Below are 23,004 nucleotides of genomic sequence, written 5' to 3' on the forward strand. Positions count from 1 at the left end.
CACTTACACTCGGATTTTTTTTTCAATAAATACCTGTACAGTTTTCAACTTTTGAATCTAGTTTAGCTTTACAACTTGATTTGACCAACAGAATGTGGCAGAATTGACCTGGTATGAGTTCCAGACTTGTTTGAGGCTTTAGTAAGTCTAGTATTTTCTGCTTTTGAACTCTTAGTTTGCTCCCCAGAGATCACCATGCTGTGAAAAAGTCTGAGATGAAATTCCATGTGAAGAAAGAGACCCAGGAGTTCCAGCTTTTCCAGCTGAGCTAGCCTCAATCAAACCTACCAAATGAACAAGCTTATATGAAAGAGTTTACATGAAATCATAAGATAAATATTCCAGTCAATCCACAAAATGGAATAATAAATTATTATTGTTTCTAGCCACTAAGTTTTCGGTGGTTTGTTACTTAGCAATAAATAATTAACAGAGAAATCAATAATGAAAACGAAATGATGTAATACAAACATCTAAAACATGTGGCACTGGCTTTGGAACTGTATGGTAAGCAAGGGCTGGAAGAGTGGCAGGAAGACTATGAATTGGAAGACAGAAAACTGTTACTGAGTCTGGGAAGATGGCACAAAATAACTGACCGAAGCACTGTCTGCAGTAACTTGGGGGACAAAAAGTGTACATAATTAAAATGTGGATCTAAGGAAATATCCATTCATAAAGTTGGACATGTCAAGTGGCTTTTTTACATTTTTAGCTGAATATGACAAGGATAGGAAGAGACAGAAAACAAACTGTTCAAGTTCATTAAGCCAACTTTGAAGGAAATATGAAGGAGCTAAGATGGGCTGGGTAAGAAAATAAAATGTTTCACATTTCTAGTCTCCCTAATCAACAACAATTCTCACAGTAAGAAATAACTCAATAATCAATAATCAAACCAAATATCAAATTAGTATGGGTGTAAAGACCCTTGAACACCTCAGTTTTGCTCAGAAAAAAGCAATCTTACTATATAAGAAGCTCAAGGGCATTAAGTCAGAGCAACCTGATACGTCCAAGGTAGACAGAAGTCCGTCTTAAAAAGAATTATGGATGTGGCTGTGGAGAAAAAAACTCATGGGAAACCAGGGAGTTTTGTGTTCTTTGTTTGGGTTGGTTTTTCTTCTTTAATGGTAATACTAGTAGAAGCACTGCCATCTTAGACCAAGAAGGACCAAGACAGTTCAAAATGAAGAGGCCTCTGAGCCAACAGAGTTTTACAGGTAGGAAGCAAAACTGAAACAGTGACTTGGTTGCAAAGAGAAAACTTCTTATGGAAAATAAGAGCCTTTCCAAGAGCTGAGCCAAGAATCCAGGGGTAGAACCAAGAGATAAACAATAGACTAGAGAACACCTCAAGGGAGCAGAATGGGGACTGTAGCAGGAGTGTCCAACCGGCCACCCACAATGGCTATGAATGCAGCCCAACACAAAATCTTACATTTACTTTAAACCATTTTTTTTTTTGCTCATCAGTTTTCATTAGTGTTGGTGTATTTAATACATGGAATGTGTGTCCCAAGACAACTCTTCTTCCAGTGTGGCCCAGAGATGCCAAAAGGTTGGGCGCCCCTGCAAGAAAAACTCTACTGTGTTCCTTTACACTACACACAATACTCCACTTCCAACACCTCTGGTCACCAGAGTCATGGGACTGTTCCCCTCACCAAGAGTTTCTGCAACACCAGCTAGATGTCCCACGACTCACTTCCATTCTGACACTATCCATCTGGAGATAACGTCAAATCCCACAGGTTATGGATTCAATCTTACAAGACTGCCCCTGCCACCACTTCAGATGCCAATTGCAAGTCCAGGTTGTCATCTGTACTTTTGACCAACTGGTTACTGGTTTCCTTGACCACCTCTTCATATTCAATAAATTTGTTAGAGCAGCTCACAGAACTCAGGAAAACAGTTAACTTACTGGAATACCAATTTATTACAAAGAATATTAAAAGATATGAATGCACAGCCATCCCAGATGAAGAGACACATAAAGAAAGATCCAGAAGGGTCCTGAGCACAGGAACTTCTGTCCCTATAGAGTTTGGAGTGTGTCAGCTTCTCAGCACATAGATCATTCTTGTTCACCAACCCAGAGGCTCTCTGAACCTCTGTAGTTTGGGGCTTTTATGGAGGCTTCATTGTGCAGACATGATTGATTATATCATTGGAAATTAGTAATAAAGGCAATCTCTAACCCCTCTCCCCTCCTAGAAGGTCTGGTGGGAGGGGGCACCTGAAAATTTCAACCCTCTAATCACATGGCTTTCCTTAGGGGCTTTCCAAAAGCCACCTCATTAACAAAAAAAACTCAGGTGTGGTTAAAAGGAGCATGTTATGAATAACAAGACAACTTTCACCTGTGTGGCTCTAGAGCTATTATCAGGAATGGAGGACAAAAGACCAAACACCACAACAGAAGATGTTCCCATTGCTCTTACTGCTTGGAAATTACCAAAGGTTTTAGGAGCTCTGTGCCTCAAACAGGATGAAAACCAAATATATACTAATTATAAATCACAACATCACAGAGAACTAATCAGGGAACATTCCATGCCCATGATAGTATGGGCCCACCTCTTTCAAAATGCTATGGAAGTGGCTACTAAATGTCATTCTTCCTCCTCTTTTAAAATGGAAGTGTCTATTGTGGTTACCCTGTCCATGTACCACCACTGAATATTGGATTGGGAGGCAAATAATTTGGTTTTTAACTCATAGGTCTCTGGATTAAAAGCAGCTATATCTGAGATACTAAAGCTGCAGCCAAAGCACCTCAAACACATTAACACCTGGTATGGGTCAAGCAATGCTGGACTTTGAGCTTGATACTGTTTGGGGGTGAGATTTTTCCAGCTCTTAGAAGTGAAATGAGCATATTTTGCTGGTGTGTGAAATATAAACTGTGATAAATTGCATAAATGGTCACAAATTCTTCCCACTCTTCATGAAATGTGATATGGTCACTTCTTCCTTATAAAGGTGGAATCTATTTCTCTACCCTCTTGCAACTTAGATTCCATAGGATTTTCTTTGACCAATGGGCCTTGAAGACTTTGCTCTCTTACAATCCTGCTCTGAACCTGCCATGCCATCAAGCACAGAATAAAGAACTGCATGGAGAGGAAGAGGACAGCCATCCCACGTGACCTAGATGAGCCCAGTCTTCCACCAAATCTACATGCTTCCATTTGAACGGAGTTGCAAATATAAGCCTAGGCAAGACCAGCAGAAAAACATCCTGAGGAATGAGTGAAAAAACAAGAAATTGGAATCCTCAAAAATTCCTGAGGGAGATATATAATGATGCAGCCACTTTGGAAAACAGTCAAGCAGTTCCTTAAAATATTAAACACAGAGTTCCCATATGAGCCAGTAATTCCACTCGTAGGTACTCAAAAGAACACTGTACATGAATGTACATAGGAACATTGTTCATAATAGCCAAGAAGTGGAAATGATACAAATGTCCATCGACTGATGAACAGATACTCTGCTGTGTGTAGACCACACTTTGAATAAGTCAGCCCTAAAAAAAATTCATAATGAACTGTACAGAGCAGTTGATCAAAGAGACTATAATCAGGTTCTTAGCATATACAGAGCACTGCACAAATTTTTCAGGAGATGAGCTCACAACCTGTTTGGAGAAAAAGATATAGAAACCAACAGTGTGATAAACACTAAAATAGAAACATATACAAAGTACCTAAAGAAAATATAGATAAGAAAGCAATTAATTCTATCTGCAGGGCTTCAGGAGGGCACTACAGAAAAGATATCTGTGCTAGCCTTAAATATTGTCTGGCAAAGACTATGGTGAAAAAATAAAATAAGCAAAATTATTTGTGCCAAAATGATTATATTATTTGTCATTTATACAAAATACACCCATTTACCAAAGAAATGTCTACCAGATAGTACAAATCTAGATGATTTGCCACTCAGCTTTGGGAGCCAATGTTGCTGTTTTCCACACTTTTGTATACCCCAGAGCCTAGCATGATACCTGGCACATGAAAGGCACTGAATAAATCTTCTTTCAGTTCAAAAACATACCAAATTTATTCCTACATATTTTCTGTTCCTTCTCTCCAGAATGTTCTATTTTCACATTTACACAGAATTTCCTTCATGTTTTTCAGGCCTCACTCAGCTCAAATGACCTCTTCAATATGCACCATACTCCATCACTCTTCAGCACATCATCCTTCTTTACCTTCTTCACCATTACCCCAAATATTTCTGTGAATTACCTGTTAACCTTATTACTTCTCCTCCCTCCTTTGAAATGTAAGCTTTGCGAGAGCACCATCTCACCTGTCCTGACCATGCTATGACTTCAGCACCTGGGACAGAGCTGATATACTACAGGAATACCAGAGATTAAATAAATATTTATTGAATATTAAATTAATTTGTCTCCTGTCCCTAGTCCTTGAAAGTATTTAGTGACCCCTCCTTTAGGCACATAAATAATCATTCAAAGAGCAACAAACTGGGAATTAGTTGATATTAACACATCTGTTAAAAGGTAGTCATGTGATTGCAGACAAACTGCTTGTCCTTTCTAGATCTACTTTCTTACTTTATCTCTAAATTTACTTCCAGATCCAAACTTCTATTTAGTGACTACCATGAGAATGGTTCCAATGCATCTTTAGTCATCTCGACAACACTCATTTGCATTTTTTCACCTGATATTTAACAAATTAAAATTTGTACTTTCTTTTCCCCAAATCTTTTAAACTTCATTTCTATCAGTAATATGACACATTTGATTTAAATTTCCAATGAACATTCACAATCTCTGATCTCTGCCTTTTTCTCTCTTTCACTCCCCTTCAGACCCTAAAACTAATCTTTAAGTAGACCTGTTTGCTCTTCCTTCTAATTGGCCCTAGATTTATCCTGCATCACTACTACTACTGCTATCAATCTAGTCAGACCCTCATTACCTCAAACATGAATTATAGTCACCTTTTCTTCTTATCCCTTTACTTAAATCTTCTCCCCCACTTCAATCTTTCCTGCATGTTTGCTCCAGAACTACTTTTCAAAACACTACTTAAAATTAAAGGTCAGCAATCTCCAAATATAAGAGGGCTTCTCTTTCTACAAACCAAGTCCAAATGCATTTCTCTGATTTTTAAGGGTTCCCCATAGTTTCATCCTCTTTCTCAACTTTAACCTTCTTCTGCACCCAACAGAGGTTCCGAGAAAAGACCAGAATATCCTCTATTATAGTTTCCTCACTGTCTCCTACCTAACTCATGCTAATTGTCACTTCTGTGCCTCAAATAAGTTTTCAGCTTCCCCTCTTACCTAAATTCTATTGTTTTTTTGTGCCCAATTCAAGGCCCTTTTCCTCCAGGAACATTTCCCTGACCACTCTAAACCACTTTGGCCCCTCCATTCTTCAAATCCCTACTGCATGTTTAAACTCAATACTACAAAGTTTAACAATAATTTACTAGTAGTTTTATGTGTGTTCAATCTGCCTCTCCAAATGGGATGTTTCTTAAAGGCAAGCACTGTTTGACACTTGTTTTATTTACTCTCCCACAGCATTTAATACAGTTTTAGGCACAAAATAAGTACTCACTGAATTAAGTAGCAATTGGAAAAGCTTCTTTTTATTCAACTTCATACATATTACAAGGCAATTTCACCTATATTTTTCCTTTAATCCTTAAATTGCTTCTCTGAGGTTTATAGGGTATTGTTTCCCACATGGTATGGCAGACAAGACAGTTGAACTTAGAGGCCTAGCTTTGAATAAAAACTTGACTGCTTTGTCAACTGTGTAACCTTGGGGAGAAGGACTAGTTTTTCTGAGACTCGGTATCCTAACCTGCCAATAAATTCCAAGTTTAAACTAAAAAAATCACACACACCAAAGAAACCAGGGTCATGTTTTAAAAGATCAGCACTGTTGAAGGCTTGAAATATTTTTAAGTGGATTAAGAACCCCAATCAGTTAAATTAATATATAATTGTGAATAGAATATAGGAAAAATCTATAACTATGTCTGTTCCACTTTTCTTTTTTTTAATGTATTTTATTGATTATGCTATTACAGTTGTCCCATTTCCCCCATTCTCTCCCCTCCACCCTGTACCCCCTCTCCCACCCACGTTCCCCTCCTTTAGTTCATGTCCATGTGTCATTCTTATGAGTTCTTTAGCTTCTACATTTCCCGTATTATTCTTGCCCTCCCCCTATCTATTATCAACCTACATTCTATGCTACTTATTCTCTGTACCTTTTCCCCCCTCTCCTTCTCCCACCCCGCTGCTGCTAGCCCTCCATGTGCCCTCCATTTCTGTGGTTCTGTTCCTGTTCTAGTTGTTTACTTAGTTTCTTTTTGGTTTTGCTTTAGGTGTGGTTGTTAATAATTGTGAGTTTGCTGTCCTTTTACTATACATGTCTTTTCTTTATCTTCTTTTCTTAGATAAGTCCCTTTAGCATTTCATAAAATAAGGGCTTGGTGATGATGAACTCCTTTAACTTGATCTTATCTGAAAAGCACTTTATCTGCCCTTCCATTCTAAATGAGAGCTTTGCTGGATAGAGCAATCTGGGATGTAGGTCCTTGTCTTTCATGACTTGGAATATTTCTTTCCAGCCCCTTCTTGCCTGTAAGGTCTCTTTGGAGAAATCAGCTGACAGTCTGATGAGAACTCCTTTGTAGGTTACTGTCCCCTTATCTCTTGCTGCTTCTAGGATTCTCTCCTTCATTTTTACCTTGGCTAATGTAATGATGATGTGCCTTGGTGTGTTTCTTCTTGGGTCCAACTTCTTTGGGGCTCTCTGAGCTTCTTGGATTTCTTGGAAGACTGTTCCCTTTGCCAGATTGGGGAAGTTCTCCTTTATTATTTGTTCAAATACGTGCTCAATCTGTTGCTTTTCTCCTTCCCATTCTGGTACCCCCTATAATTCAGATGTTGGAACATTTAAAGGTGTCCTGGATGCTCTTAAGCTTTTCCTCGATTTTTTTGAATTCTTATTTCATCATGCTTTCCTGCTTGGTTGATTCTATCTTCCTTCTGGTCCACTGTATTGTTTTGAGACTCAGATTCCTTCCTTTCACTATTGGCTCTCCTCCGCCTATCTTCCTGCATCTTTTTTATGGTAACCTGCATCCTTTCATCTAAATTGCGCCCAAAATCAACCAATTCCATGAGCTTTCTGATCACCAGTGTTTTGAACTGTGCATCTGATAGATTGGCCATTTCTTGGTTGCTCAAAAGGATGAGTCCTGGGGGACTGATCTGTTCTGTTGGAAACATGTCTTATGTCTTTCCCTGTCTCTCCTTTTTTTTTTTCCGGTCTGGTCGCTCTTGTTACAGTGGGGGGCAGAGCCTTAGGTGTTCACCGGGGCTGGGCACCCCAGTCGCTAGATTGTGACGTTATAATGTGGGGGCGGGGGCAGGAGGGAACAATGGCGGTAGTTCCGTTCTCCTGGGCTCAGACCCTTCTTTGGGATCCTGGGCTGCAAGCTCTGCCCTGGTCCACAATCGCTGCCTCACTGGGTCCGCCAGCCGCAGCTTGCGTACCCAGGGGTCACTGCTGCGTTCTTGCGCCCCAGATGGCTGTCGCGCCAATTTCACGCCAAATTTTCCCCGACCTCTGCGCGCCGCCAACCCGCACCAGCCCCGCGCTCACCCGGCTCATCATCTCCTCCCAGTCTGGATGTACGGGTCTACTTCAACTTCTTGGCTGCCCGACTTCCATTCAGATAAATCCTCTATCAGTTCTGAGTGATATTCTGTCTGTAAATTATTGTTGTTCTAATCTTGGTTGTGCAAGGAGGTACGGTGCGTCCACCTATTCCTCCATCTTGCCGGAAGTCTCTCCGAAATGCTCCCACTTTTTATACTACTGAGACTTTTTAAAATACTACACATAATAATGGTAATGCTTTAAGTATTGGTATTTTATCATAAAGCTGTATTTCTTTAAATAGAGCTTATCCATTACTTTTATACCCCAACATATCCCAAAAGAGATTTAAGGCAGTGATTTCTTTAAGAGGATTGCTATATTTTTATTTGTGATTTTTATTACTAAAGAAAGCTAATATAGTTCCATCAGAATGCTCCTATTTTATATGGCAAGTCAATGTCAAAATGTCATTCACTTATCAGAAATACACTTTAAAGTGCACTTACTTAGTGACCTGCTGTAGGAGACCGTTGTGTGTGTCGTGGGCCCAGCTCCCATTCAGAGATGCACAGGACCCACGCCCACAGATAGGTTCTCCCTTGAGGAATCAGGCCTGCAATGTACCTAGGCCAATCTGAGTCTTGCTTTTGCTAAAAAACTCCCTCACTCTAAACTCTCACCTCTAAAAAATAAAAAATAAAAAAATCTTGAAAGAAAAATTGCAAACAACTTAAATGCCCAGTAGTGAGAAAATAGTTATCACTACCTGATGAGATATATGCAGCCTTACTCAAATAAAAATAGTTAATATTAGTTGAGCACTCCCTTAACTAATATACTTATCTTAACAAGATACTCCCTTAACACTGTATTTCATTCTCAAAAAAACTTAATGAGATATTTACTATCAATATTTTCATTTCACAAATGAAAAATCTGAGGCACAAAGAGATCTGGTAATTTATCCAACGTTATCCAGTAAGGGATAGAACCAGATATGAACCCAGTAATCTGGTTCCAAGTTTCCACTCCTAACTTGCTCTCTTGTGTAGTTTACAGCAATAAAAAATATTTGTTACAATGTTTTATTAAAAACAGACAGACAACAACAAAAACAGGACTCAGAGTCTTTCAGTTAAAGACAGTGGATTGAACACAGGTATTTAGCTCAGCCCCACTAAAATTACTGTGGGCAATGTAAGGCATAAACCTGGGCAATAAGAATAAAAGACAAGATAAAACAACAAAAATTTGGGGCTTTTTGTCAAGCAGACAGATGAGTAGTAATGTTGGTAAGACCCAAGAAAGCAAAGCCAGTAGTAGGGAAAACTGAAAAGCAATTTGATTTAAATCCCTTGCCCCCCTTCCCCAAACCACTTCCCTGGTCGCTTCCCCTTCCCTCCCTGTTCCCCAAAGCAAAACAAAGGGTCTGGTGATACCAGGGACCTGTAACAGTGAAGGCAAAGACAAGGCCAAAAAGAGGATGACTGCCTGAGTCATTTTAAAAGAGGCTAAACCTAGACTCCTGCTCTCTGGTTATCCAGATGAATACTCTTCCCTTACCTGGAGAGATTCAAAGCCATTCTCAAGATAATAAGTCTCTAGAATGGTGGATTAAAGGAACAGCTGAGGAGTCAGGTCTACTATATTGAAAAGTTTACATAAGAAATGTTGAAATACCCTGTCCCGCCAGCTTTCTTCCTCAAAGGTTTCCCACGGCTGCTGACAGCCAGCCAGCACTCAAAATAAGTTCTCAAGGGAGTTCAACTGGGCCCAGAGAAAAGACATAAGTAATATGACACCAAGAGTTGCCTCACAAAATGTTCTATTAACCTGATAGGAAGACCACTGTCAATAAGCCCCACCCAGAGCTTTCAATCCACATTTTTGGTGCTCCATTCTTAAATAAGGAGCAGAGAAATGCAGACCAATATATTTTTGAGACAAAGTGTCTAATTTCAAAGCAGAAACCAAAATAAATGAAAATCAAATTTAGAAAGCAATTCAGAGGAAGCAAAGATTAAGCAGAGGGAATTCTCTCAAGAGACATCATTAATATTCTTATCATAAGAGTATATATATACTGTTGCATTTATGAAAAAAAGAAAGATGTTACCATAAAATGAAGATTCACAGAAAGTTCTTTTAAAAATTAAGATAGTAGAAATAAACAATTCAATGGAAAAGTTGGAAGACAAAATTAAGGAAATCTTACAAAAAGAGCAAAACCCCAAAGAAATAGAAATGATGAAAAAAAAGGGCTAGACAACTAGTGGATTAATTCTGGAGATCCAATAACTATACCCTAGAAGGGGAAAAAAGTAAAGAAATTGGAGAATAAATCATGAGAAATTTTTCAAAATCAATTTTTCCAGAATAACAAAAAATATGAGTCTGCAAAGAACTCATTAAGTGTCAGCACCAAGACACATAGTGAAATAATATAACAATGGAGAAAAGGGAAAGGATTCTGTAAACTTCAAGAAAGGAAAGAACTTTTTCCATACAAAGGACTAAGAATTATATTACAGTTTTTAATATCTGCAATGAAAGCTAGTGCTTGCTGCAGAAGTGCATATACAATGAAAGCTAGAATAAAGAGGCTACACTTTCAAAATAAGGGAAAATAATTACCAAATTGGACTTTTACCAGCCATGCCAAGTGTGAAGGTAAATGGAATTTTCAAACATGCAATATCCAAACCAATTTACCTTCCATGTATCCTTTCTCAGGAAGCTACTTCAGGATTTCTGCGAGAAAGAGAAAGGTATGGGACAAAGGAGACCCCACACAAGAGGGAAAGGACTCCTGAAACTGTGAAGGGAGATACCAAGATGACACTTGCACAGCAAACCTAGAGAACCAGTTCAAATGCTAATGGCTTAGTAACCTCTGGAAAGAGTTCAGAGATGAGATTAGCAGATTCCCACTGGTTTTACATCAGTAATAAGTTTCATGTATCTGAGAAAAGTCTGGGGTTGAGTTAGTAATGAATGAATACATTACAAAGATATCAATAGGGAAAAACAAGACAAATGGAGGGGGGCAGTGCTGTATAGGTAAGCAGAAATAATCATAGCATATTCCAATGGTTTGGCTGTGAACAGCATTTATGCAGTCACAATAATATAACTGTACTTATAGAATCAAGATTATGTGAAAGGGGAAGAGTTAAGGCAAAAAAAAAAAAGCTAAATCTTCATTTGCCATTAAAGAAAGTCATTAGGTAATGCCGAACACTAGAAAATCAAGATGTAGCAATGATAATAAGCACATTATTTAGAGATGTAGAAGTAAATGTTTAAAAGAATCAGCTAAAATAGTTTGAAGTAGCTGCTCTGGACAAGAGTAAACTGCAGGAGATATTACTGTTTTTCTGAATAAACTTGGTAAAAAAGTTTTTAATATTTAATTTTTATTTATTTGTAGAGAGAGGTGAGGGGAGGAAAAAAGACAGGGAGAGAAACATCAATGTGAGACAGAAACATCGATCAACTACCTCTGGTACACATCCCTTCTGAGAGCCAAACCTGCAACCCAGGCATGTACCCTGACCGGGAATCAAACCAGTGACCTTTTACTTTGCTGGACTACATCCAACCAACTTAGCCACAGTGGTCAGGATAACTTTGTAAAAAATGTTTTAATTATTTGCACACATAACTTCAATAAAAATACTAAACTCAAAAACTTAGGATTCAAATTTATGTAAGCATCATGGTTAAAACTATTCCTATATAAATACTATCAGAAAAAATATCAGAATACATCAAGAACATTTTCAAAAATAGGCCACATGGTAGGACACAAAACAAACCTTAACAAATTCAAGAGTACTGAAATCATATCAAACATGTGCTCAGATCACAAAGGATTCAAACTAGAAACCAACCTCAAGGAAAAAACTCAAAAACATTCAAATACATGGAGACTGAATAACATGTTATTAATGGAAGGGTAGACAATGAGATCAAGGAAGAAATCAAAAAGCATCTGGAAACAAATGAAAATGAACATACAACAACCCAAAACCTATGGGACACAGCAAAGGCAGTACTGAAAGGGAAGTTCACAGCAACACAGGCCTACTGAAAGAAGAAAAATCTCAAATAAACAACCTAACCCTTCATCTAAAAGAACTGGAGGAACAACAACAAACAATGCCCAGAGCAAGTAAAAAAAAAGGAAATAATCAAGATCAGGGCAGAATTAAATGACATAGAGACTAAAGGAACAATTCAAAGGATCAATAAATCCAGGAACTGGTTCTTTGAAAAGATAAAGAAAATTGACAAACTTTTATTTAACCAGACTCATCAGGAAAAAAAGAAACAGGACCCGAACAAATAAAATCAGAAATGAAAGAGAAGTTAACTAATACCACAGAAATATAAAGGATTATAGGAAATTACTATGAATGACTATATGCCAAGAAATTGGACAGCCTGGATGAAGTGGACAAATTTCTAGAAACATACAATCTGCCAAAACTGGATCAAGAAGATGCAGAACGCCTGAAAAGACCAATAACAATGAGTGAAATTGAAGCAGTAATCAAAAAACTCCCAGAACAAAAGTCCTGGACCAATGGCTTCACAGATGAATTTTACCATACATTTAAAGAGCAACTAACTCCTATCCTTCTCAAGCTATTCCAAAAAAAATCAAAAAGAGGGAAGATTGCCAAACTCTTTTTACAAGGCCAGTATTACCCTAATTCCAAAACCAGGTAAAGACACAACAAAGGAAGAAAACTACAGGCTAATGTCTCTGATGAACATAGATGCTAAAATCCTCAACAAAATACTGGCAATCTGATGCATGGGTCACCGGCCAGGAGTGATCAGGAACGCTGCGGATGGCTCGACAAAAACACGCGAGAAAAAACATGCACAGAGACAGACTAGTTTCTGTGAAGAAGTAGGGACGGAATGGCCACCCCCTCTAGTGGGGAGCATGCCAATTTACCATCTAAACCTGCTTTTATTGGGCTCATTTTGCATAATAATTCAAGTACAGTACTCATTACGAGGAAGTAAGGAACCATAGAAAACAAGGAACTCTGCCGGTCTATTTTGAGTTGGGGTCAAAGAGCTGTAAGATTTTGAGGAACAAACTAACTTCCTCCTTGGACCCCTCTCATTCAACTGAGAGCATTCTAAACAAAGCAGGCTTCACAGTAATTTACATATTCTTTCTTAGGCCTGATCACCCAGGGAATCTGCCCTTTTCAGCACAGAGCTGCACCACCCTGTCATTGTTTCAGGCTTAGGTGGAGCATGGGAACTAAGGCAACCAAGAGGTAAGGAGATTTTCTCCCAGACGATGAGAACTCAGGCTATGTCAAAGCTGAGGAGCGAGGGTCCATCACCCCCTTTTGCTGCAGCCCCCAAAGTCCTTCTTTTGGGGAGCCTCCCAAGTGATCGTGCCTGTCTGAGGTCGTTCCCCCCTTGGGGAATCTTACCCATCTTTGGCTAACCGACCAAGCTTTGGGGTTCAGTTATGAATGAAGCAGCGCTCCTGCCAGGGAGATAAGCTTTTGTCTCCTTGCTGGCTTCCAGTTCCAAGGGCGTTCCCTTAGCCTTAGCCTAGGTGGGGGTTTCAGCTTCTGATACCAGTCAGGGCGGTTCCCAACAGCAATCCTGATTCAAAAATACATTAAAAAGATCATACACCATGATCAAGTGAGATTCATCCCAGGAATACAAGGTTGGTACAATATTCACAAATTAATAAACATGATATACCACGTAAACAAAATGAAGGACAAAGTCACATGACCATATCAATAGATGCTGAAAAAGCATTTGATAAAATCCAGCACCCATTTATGATAAAATCATTCAGCAAAGTAGAAAAACAGAGGGCATGCCTCAACATAATAAAAATCATATATGAGAAACCTATAGGCAACATCGTACTCAATGGGCAAAAACCAAAATCTTTCACCTTAAGATCAGTCCACTCTCACCACTCTTATTCAACATTCAACTGGAAGTTCTCATTCAACTGGAAGATCTAGCCTCAACAACCAGACAAGAAAAAGAAATAAAAGGCATCCAAGCTGGAAAAGAGGAAGTAAAACTGTCATTATACACAGAGAACATGATAGCATACATAGAAAACCCTATAGTCTCTACCAAAAAACTACTCAACCTAGTAAGTGACTTTGGCAAAATAGTGGGATCAAAGCCAATTTTCAGAAATCAATGGCATTTTTGTACACCAACAATGAAATATCAGAAAGAGAAACCAGGAAAAAGTCTCATTTACTATAGCAACAAGAAAAGTAAAGCACCTAGGAATAAATTTAACCAAGGAAGTAAAAGACCTATACTCTGAAAACTATAGAACACTAAAGAAAGAAATTAAGGAAAATACAAATAAATGAAAACATACTGTATTCTAGATTAGAAGAACTAACACCATTAAATTGTCCATACTACCCAAAGCAATCCAGCAATTCAACACAATTCCTATGAAAATACCAAAGGCATATTTCACAGATCCAGAACAAATTTATATGGAACCAAAGAAGACTCTAAATAGCCTCATCAATCTTAAGAAAAAAGAACAAAGCAGGGGAGATTACAATACCTGATACCAAACTACACTACAAGGCCACTGTAATCAAAACAGTCTGGTACTAGCATAACAACAGATACACAGACCAATGTAACAGAATAAAGACCCCAGAAAAGTCTCTAAGATCAATTAATATTCGACAAAGGGGCATGAGCATACAATGGAGTAAAGACAGCCTCTTCACTAAATGGTGTTGGGAGAACTGGATTGGTATATACAAAAAAATGAAACTAAACCACCAACTTATACCACAAATGAAAATAAACTCAAAATAGATAAAAAATTTAAATATAAGTCATGACATTATAAAAGTCCTAGAAGAAAACATAGGAAAATTTCAGATATCCCACGTAGCAATATTTTTGTTAATATGTCTCCCAGGGCAAGGGAAATAAAGGAAAAAGTAAACAAATGGAACTACCCCAAACCAAAAAGCTTCTGCACAGCTAAAGAAACCACGATCAAAATAAAAAGGGAACCGGCTGTATGGGAGATCATATTTGCCAATGATACATCAGACAAGGGTTTGATCTTCAAAATATATAAAGAACTCATACGACTCAACACCAGGAAGCCTAACAATCCAATTAAAAAATGGGCAAAGGACCTGAATAGACACTTCCCCAAGGAGGACATACAGATGGCCCACAGACATATGAAAAATGCTCAACATCACTAACCAGCAGAGAGATACAAATTAAAACCACATCGACATATCACCTCACACCTGTCAGAATGGCCATTGTTAATAAATCAACAAACAAATGCTGGCATTGATAAAGAGAAAGGGGAACCTGAGTGCACTGTTAGTGGAAATGCAGACTGGTGCACCCACTGTGGAAAAGAATATGGTACTTCTTCAAAAAACTAAAAATGGAACTCCCTTTTGACCCAACAATTCCACTGCTGGGAATATACTCTAAGAATCTCAAGTCACCAATTCAAAAGAACTTATGCACCCCTATGTACACAGTAATACTATTTACAATAGCCAAGTTCTGGAAACAGCTTAAGCACCCAACAGTAAATGAGAAGATCAAAAAATTGTGGTACATTTACACAATGGAATACTACACAGCAAAAAGAAGGAACTCCTACCTTTTGCAACAGCATAAATGGAACTGGAGACTATTACGCCAAGTGAAATAAGCTAGTCAGTGAAAGCCAAATACCATATGATTTCATCAATAAGAGGAATATAATGAGCAATAAACTAATGACCCTAATAGAACCACAGGCATGGAAACATGGAACAGACTAAAAGTGAACAAAGGAGAGAGGAGGGAGAGAATGGTGGAAAGAAGGGGAAGGGACTAGACAAAGAACATGCATGAATAACCCAGAGACATGGACAACAGTGTGGAAAGTGACTATGGGAGTGGAAAAAGGCAAAGGGGGAAAACTTGAGACAACTGTGTAGAATAACAACAAAAAAGTAAATACATCAAACTGTAAACTGTTGTCTTTCAGTGACCAAAAGCAGAGTGATGTTACCCTTCACTGTTCTTTTTAAAAATTTTTTAAAAGACTTTATTTATTTATTTTTAGAGAGAGGGGAAGGAGAAAGAGAGGAAGAGAAACATCAATGTGTGGTTGCTTCTAGCGCTGCCCCTACAGGGGACCTGACCCGCAACCCAGGCATGTGCCCTGACTAGGAATCGAACTGGCCACCCTTTGGTTTGCAGGCCAGCATTCAATCCAATGAGCCACATGGGCCAGGGCCATTGTTCTTTTCTATAAAGAGTACATATAAATTATACAGTGGAGGTAAACACTTTACTGCATATATTTTAAGTTGGTACAGAATTCTTTCAGTTGAAAACCATTAGAGAGGCATGAAATCAGTTTAGTTCCAAGCATCACTTACCATGAAAGAGAACAGATTAGAATAGCAATCTTCACATGTAGTAAACTTCATAAAACTTTTGTTTTAATTATATATAAATGTAAATACATGTATGTATACTAGATGACAATGTTAAATGTATTTCCTACTGTGGGTCACAGTGCAAAAAAAGTTTTTACAATGCTGTTATAAGACAGCTTGATAAAGTGAGAAATGCACCAATTTTGAAGTTGCATGGTAAATACAGATTTTTAATATGTGCTTTTGAAAAAGATATGTGCATGTTTGTAGATTCCTGTAACAGAATCCAAAACAGATGTGGATTCGCATTCTGTTTCCTGTTACTAGCTATGTGACCTCTCTGGGTTTCAGTTTCCTCATCTGTATAACAGGGACAATGACAGTTGTTTCATATGGTATGAGGTCATATATTAAAGTCTTGGCTTATAACAGGGATCCAAAAGCCAGTGGACAAGAAATGAGGATACTTATATGCACAAAACGTGCTTTTTTGGTCATTTAAAAGAAACATGTAATCTCCAAAAATTTAAATCTTTCCATATTTTAAATCACAACTTGAATAGTTAAACTCAAACAGTGATTCCATATATGAAAGTAGTCATTAAAAAATACTGACCATATCTTTATTTTTAGCATTTGGCTTCAAAGCATAACTAAAAAACTCTTGTAGTTTGTTTAGTAATTTATAATAACTTTATCATTTATAATACAAATATTTATAACAAATATAGTTATAATAAATATATTTAAAACTATTCATATTGTATAATAAATATTTCATTGTAAATATGCATTGGAAATGTATGCTAAAATATTTAATATTTTATAATATATTTTACATATTATAAATATATTATAAAAGGCTTAAAGCAGTACCTCAGCATTCACCATATTACTGATCCTATATTTTACAATATTGCTGCTTTTCTTTTTAGTGTTCTTTAAAGCATGTTATAAAAATCTATATTTTACTACAATTAAAAGCTATAAAGGCTTTTAAATCTTTGAAAGTATTTATTAAAAATTACATCTTAAATACTCTACAGTGGAAAGTTAGTCTATAATCCTGATAGGGGTCAGAGTAATAACACAAAATGGACAAATTACACTGTCATTCTACTTAAATTATTTAAGTTATTTAATTTGACCTGTAGATAGTCCCTTGTCTTCTCATCATGCCTGACTATTAAGTGGGAGGCCTTCATTCATGATGATCCTTTAATAGAAGCAAAGCTTTCTCCATTTAACCCATGCTGTTATCAATCATGTACAGGGATAAATGAGCCTGTAAGATTTTGCCAGTATCACAAATGACACTGTGACCTGAGGCCAACATCTTTATTTGCTTCTCCAGTGATTCACTTCAGCAGATATTAACCAATTTTATAATCCATGAAAGGCAAAATTAAAGGACACCATCCATAAAACAGAATAATTCCTATCAGCAACAAAGTGATGTGTGTATTATCTTATAAATTATATGGCCATACAGTGTGGTAATGTAATGAAGTAAAGATGGTAATAATCAAATGCCTAGGGCAAACGCTAATATGCATTTAATCACACAGCATGAAGCCATTTGTCACTACAGTTGAATGCATGTGTACATAAAATACATGAGTCACGTCCTTATTGTTATACTATAACAGCATCAATTTCACACTATCGTTTCACAGCATAACGATTGGTGGGCCTTGATATTAGCTAAAACATTCAAAGAGTATAAACAAAATCATTAACAACAGCTTTATAAATACAAAAAACAATTTGATTTTTCAGTAACTAAACTTTTTCCCTAAACAATTTTTGTTAAAGAGTTATAACTTCCAAGTTTCCTTTTCTTAAATAGTCCATAAGTTGGTATCATTATATTGCCTTTATTCTCAGAAATACTCTTATGACTTGAACTAAATGCTAAATCAGTCTTATAAGCATATCTCCTTCATAAGTAATTAGAAATATAATATTTAGATGTAAAATACGGATATCTGCCACAAAAAGTGAATTCCTGTGTGAAAACTGTATTAATTATATGCAAGCTAGTGTGTGTGTGCATATATATGTATATATATAGAAAAAGATTGAGAAAAATTACCAGAACATGACTCATATACTATCTTGTATTAGCAACAGTTGTGTTAATCATTATATTTTAAGTTCTTTGACTGGTGGTCAAATCTTACTCATTTTTATATCCTCACACTGCCTAATACAATAATTTACAAAAGTCAAGCACTCAATATTTGTTGCAGTGCACGTTGCACTGAATTTAACAGATCACTCATATGCTTTGGAAAAGTGGAGAGTAGGACACTAGGAAATAATGAGTCAAATAAAGTAGCACGTGCAATCTGAGTGTTTCCTGTAACTGTGATATACTTTAAGTGTTCAATGCTAAAAAATACCTAAAGAACAATTAATTATGTAATGAAGAAAAATGCAAAAACATCCACATATGAATTTTTAAAATTAGACTTCTTATACAGAGACAATAAAGAACAAGAATGACATAATTCAATAAATTGCTCTATTCAAAAAACTGCAGGTGATACAGATTTGAATCAATTATCTCTACCTTCAAGGTTTGGAAAGGTGAATAAAGTATTTATTCAAATAAGTGTAACCCCAGACATGATAACACTAAGTATGATATAAAAAACCACTATAAAAAAAAGCACCACAGATTAAAAAAAAAGGGTGCTCTAAATGTTCAAAGGGTTCAAAGTACACAACACCAGAGCCTCATTTATGCTATCTGTAAGAATGTTAAACCAAGCTTAAATTTTTATTTGTCAATTTATAAATAACCTCATTAACTATAATAATAAGTGCAATAGCAAACTGGAGTAAATGGTATCAGTGCTACTTGTAGCAGTATAGTTCTGATATAATTAACCTATGAAGAAGAAATCTTAGGCTATTGAGGAATTAAAGAAATAGTTAAAGGGAAAATCACCTTTGGCGATAGAAGGATAACATGATAGTTCTTACTGACACAAATTGATTTGAAAAGTAGAAGGTCACTGATGAGCAGTTTTCAAAAAATGAGCTATGAAATGAGATACAGGTAGTAGTTTAAGGTTATAAATAATCAATGAATAGGGAATAGGAGAGAAACTGAAACATTTTACACCTTACAGAAAGAAGCCAGTAAAGATGGAGGGATTAAATATGAAGAGGGAATAACTGAAGAAGTGAGGTCTGGGAGCTAGGTAGAAGGGAAATACACTAATGAATGATTGACCTTAGGAAAAAAGAGAACACTCTTAGGGAAAGTAAAGAATACTCTCCCTTCTTAGAAAGTACAGTTACAAAGATGTTGAAGTCCCAGAAATGAATAGAATAGCATTATAAAATCAGGTGTGAACCTGATTTGTTCAATAAATTTCAAAATACTACCACTAAGGAGAACCTTAAAGTCTGAAAATATTAATATAAAGAAATAAAGGAAACAAAAGTTTTCATTCATTCAACAAACATTTGTTGAACACTTCTATAGTCAAAATATAATAATGATTAGAAAAAATACAGAGACCCTGTCCTCAAGGAACTCTGGTAGAGGGAGATACAGATACATAAACATAATTCTAATACAACGTGCAATGGTAGAGATCCCTAGAGAGTATTATGGCAGGAGAAAAGGGGGGCTTCTAATCCAGAAAGGGAAAATCCCAGACAGCTTAGGAAGGTCAGCAACTACAAGGAGAAAGTGACTTCTGGGCTAAAAATCTTAAAAGTTAAGAAGACAGCAAACTGAAAAATTAGGTAAGGTTATTTTAGAGGAGAAAAACAGCATAAGCAAGGGCACAGGTGGGAGAGACATCATTTTAAATGAGTAACTAAAAACAGTTTGAGATTCAAGTCTAACATAAAAGGTTAGGAGGGGATCAGATGACACTTGAGACACAGGTAGGTCTTGGGGGTCTTTACTGCCACATTAAGGAGCTTGACTAATCAACACCTATACATTCTGTTCTCTCATATAGAATGCCTTCCAGTATCTTCTCTGTTCAAACATATTTTTTAAAGAGTTTATTTATTTTTAGAGAGAGAAGATGGGGGAGAAAGAAGGGGGAGAGAAACATTGATGTAAGAAACATCCATTTCTGCCTCCCGTAAGTGCCCTCCCTGACTTGAGGACTGAACCTGCAACCCATGCATGTGCCCTGACAGATCAAACCGGTGACCTTTCACTCTGAGGGATGACACTCAACAGAGTCACACTGGTCAGGGCTAAACATACTTAAAAATCATGACAAATTCCATTTCCTCCGTGAAGTTTTTCTTATGAATCTAGCTCACACCAATCTCTCCTTTTCTGAACTGTACTTGTTGCCTGTACCATATGATCAGCATTTTATTACATATATTGCCCCATTCTCTTACAGTCTATTATGCATAATTTTGTACTTTTTACATCAATTGATAATGCATCCATAACTAATGTTATTTTTTCATTAACTCATGTTTGAAGGTTTATTAAGCTGTAGTGGGAAACATGCTTTGGGAACACTTGATAAATATTTTATTAAATTACTATACATTATGTAAAATTATTAAAACAATAAGTTTCTTGAAAGAAAATATTAGATACTATTATAAGTAAAATATTCTCTATTCACAATAAAACCTTTGCCAAATTTCTCCTTTTTTTTTAAGATTTTATTTTTATTTATTATTTAGAGAGGGAAGGGAGGGAGAAAGAGAGAGAGAGCGAAACATCAATGTGCGATTGCTGAGGATCATGGCCTGCAACCCAGGCATGTACCTTGACTGGGAATTGAACCTGCGACACTTTGGTTCGCAGCCCATGCTCAATCCACTGAGCTACGCCAGCCAGGGCCCAAACTTCTCCTTGTTTAAAAAAAAAAGAAGTACAGCCCTGGCTGGTGTGGCTCAGTGGATTGAGTGCCAGCCTGCAAACCAAAGGGTTGCAGGTTCCATACCCAGTCAGGGCACATGACTGGCTTGCGGTCCAGGTTCCCAGTTGGGGGCATGCAAGAAGCAACTACACATTGAGGTATTTTTCCCTCTCTTTCTCCCTCCTTTCCCCTCTGTCTAAAGATAAATAAATAAATCTTTTTTAAAAGAAGTAGGAATTTTATATATAAATGTTCAAATTTAGAAATAATTCTAGAAATGAATGGCCTGAAATGTAAGAAGGAAATTAAAGAATTGGGAATTCTTTACATAAAGATCATTATGGAACATGAAATAAACTATTAAAGGTATTATAAATTTAACTAATCTAAAGCAACACAACAGAGATCTTTGGATCAAGTACATAAACACTAACTTTGGCCACCTTATAAATAAAATATAGGAAAATCCTTTAAAAATTTCTTAAATACTAATAACCTTTAACTAAATTAAACTCCAAATTTTTCCAAATATGAAACAAAAATAAATTGCCAAAATATCTTAATAAAGGCTGATTCTAACACAGCTGGAAATTTATTGCTTGTCAAACTTAAATTAAAACTAAGAGTTTTAGTTTTATATGAAATTAATCAGTGCCAGAGAATTTCATAAAGACTTTTTTATTAACAGAAAGTTTCCATGGGTCATAAGAAAACTAAGAATGCTAAAGGGCTTCCTGACATTCTCTATCATGTCTCCATTAACAAAGAGTTAATTGAGCTATAAAAATTACATGAAAAGTTTACAATAAAAAGTTTTTACCTAAAATATGTATATTACAACAAAAACACTTTTGCCTTTATTATCTTCATAATCATTTCCCAAAGTGCATTCTAAAAGGCACAAGGCCCACAAGGTACATCTCTAAAAACAGATTCCCTGGTCAAATAAATCTGGAAAATGCTGTGTACTAACTCCCCATCTTAGGGACTAATACTACCATCAGCACAGTTAAAAGCTGTTTAACTTTAACCTGAAACTTCCAAGTTTATCTTAACCATGGGACACTCTTTTTTATAATTCATAAAGCAAACTAATATTTTCAGCAATGTATGTTCCAAAGAATGTATTCTGGAAAGTCTAATCTATAAAACTGTTCTATGGTCTCACTTTTGCTAGATGCCTGATTTATGAAAAATAATTTCACAATAAGAAATACTGTCTTCATTCAACTATTACCAGGACTGACAGAAAAATATTACCATCATCAAAGATATTTACCATTACATCAATCCCTCCCTTCAACCACAGTCTTCTACATGTTTCCCTCAGTGTGTTCCATCAATACGTGCTTCAAATAAAAAATAGAGCCCAAGGTCTACTGCAGTAAAACTTGGTCAAGGTATCAGTGTAAAAGGTCTTGAACCAGATTTTTTTTTTGTAATGAAAGGCTAAGCTAGAAAACATAAGAGTAGTAAAGGTAAATATTGCCTCATGTGAATTTTATTTAAGTTGTGTGTGTGTGTGTGTGTGTGTGTATACTAGCCTGCATGTATAATGCATTTTCTTAACATGGGCTATAATCATAAAAACTTAAGAATGTTATAAGTTAAAAAAAGTTGGGTTAAACAGGTTTCTTTACTGCAGGACTTTTTCCACCCTTTAATGAATCTCCAAGAGCATTTGTGACCACAGGAACCTTTTTTTTTTATTATTGAATCCTCTCACAGAACTAGCATTTCTTGGACCACAACTTAGGAAATACCGCCTTTTGGAAACCATGCACCCTCAGCTGTTTTGAAGCACATTATATAAAACCAATATTCAATTTTCACCTCTTTCAAAATATCCACAGGTTTCTCATATTAACTGCTGGTTCTTCACTATTTGGTCAAGCTTACAATGGCTTTAATACGATTACTATGAAATCATAAGCACCTGTGTTTCAATTCTGGCTCTGCCATTTATTGGCTGTGTAGTTATTGGCATTGCATTATTATTTATTCTCTTTCCCAC

This window comes from Phyllostomus hastatus, unplaced genomic scaffold (assembly GCF_019186645.2).
Source record: "Phyllostomus hastatus isolate PE091 unplaced genomic scaffold, TTU_PhHast_1.1 phas_scaffold_585, whole genome shotgun sequence".
In the NCBI taxonomy this organism is placed as follows: Eukaryota; Metazoa; Chordata; class Mammalia; order Chiroptera; family Phyllostomidae; genus Phyllostomus; species Phyllostomus hastatus.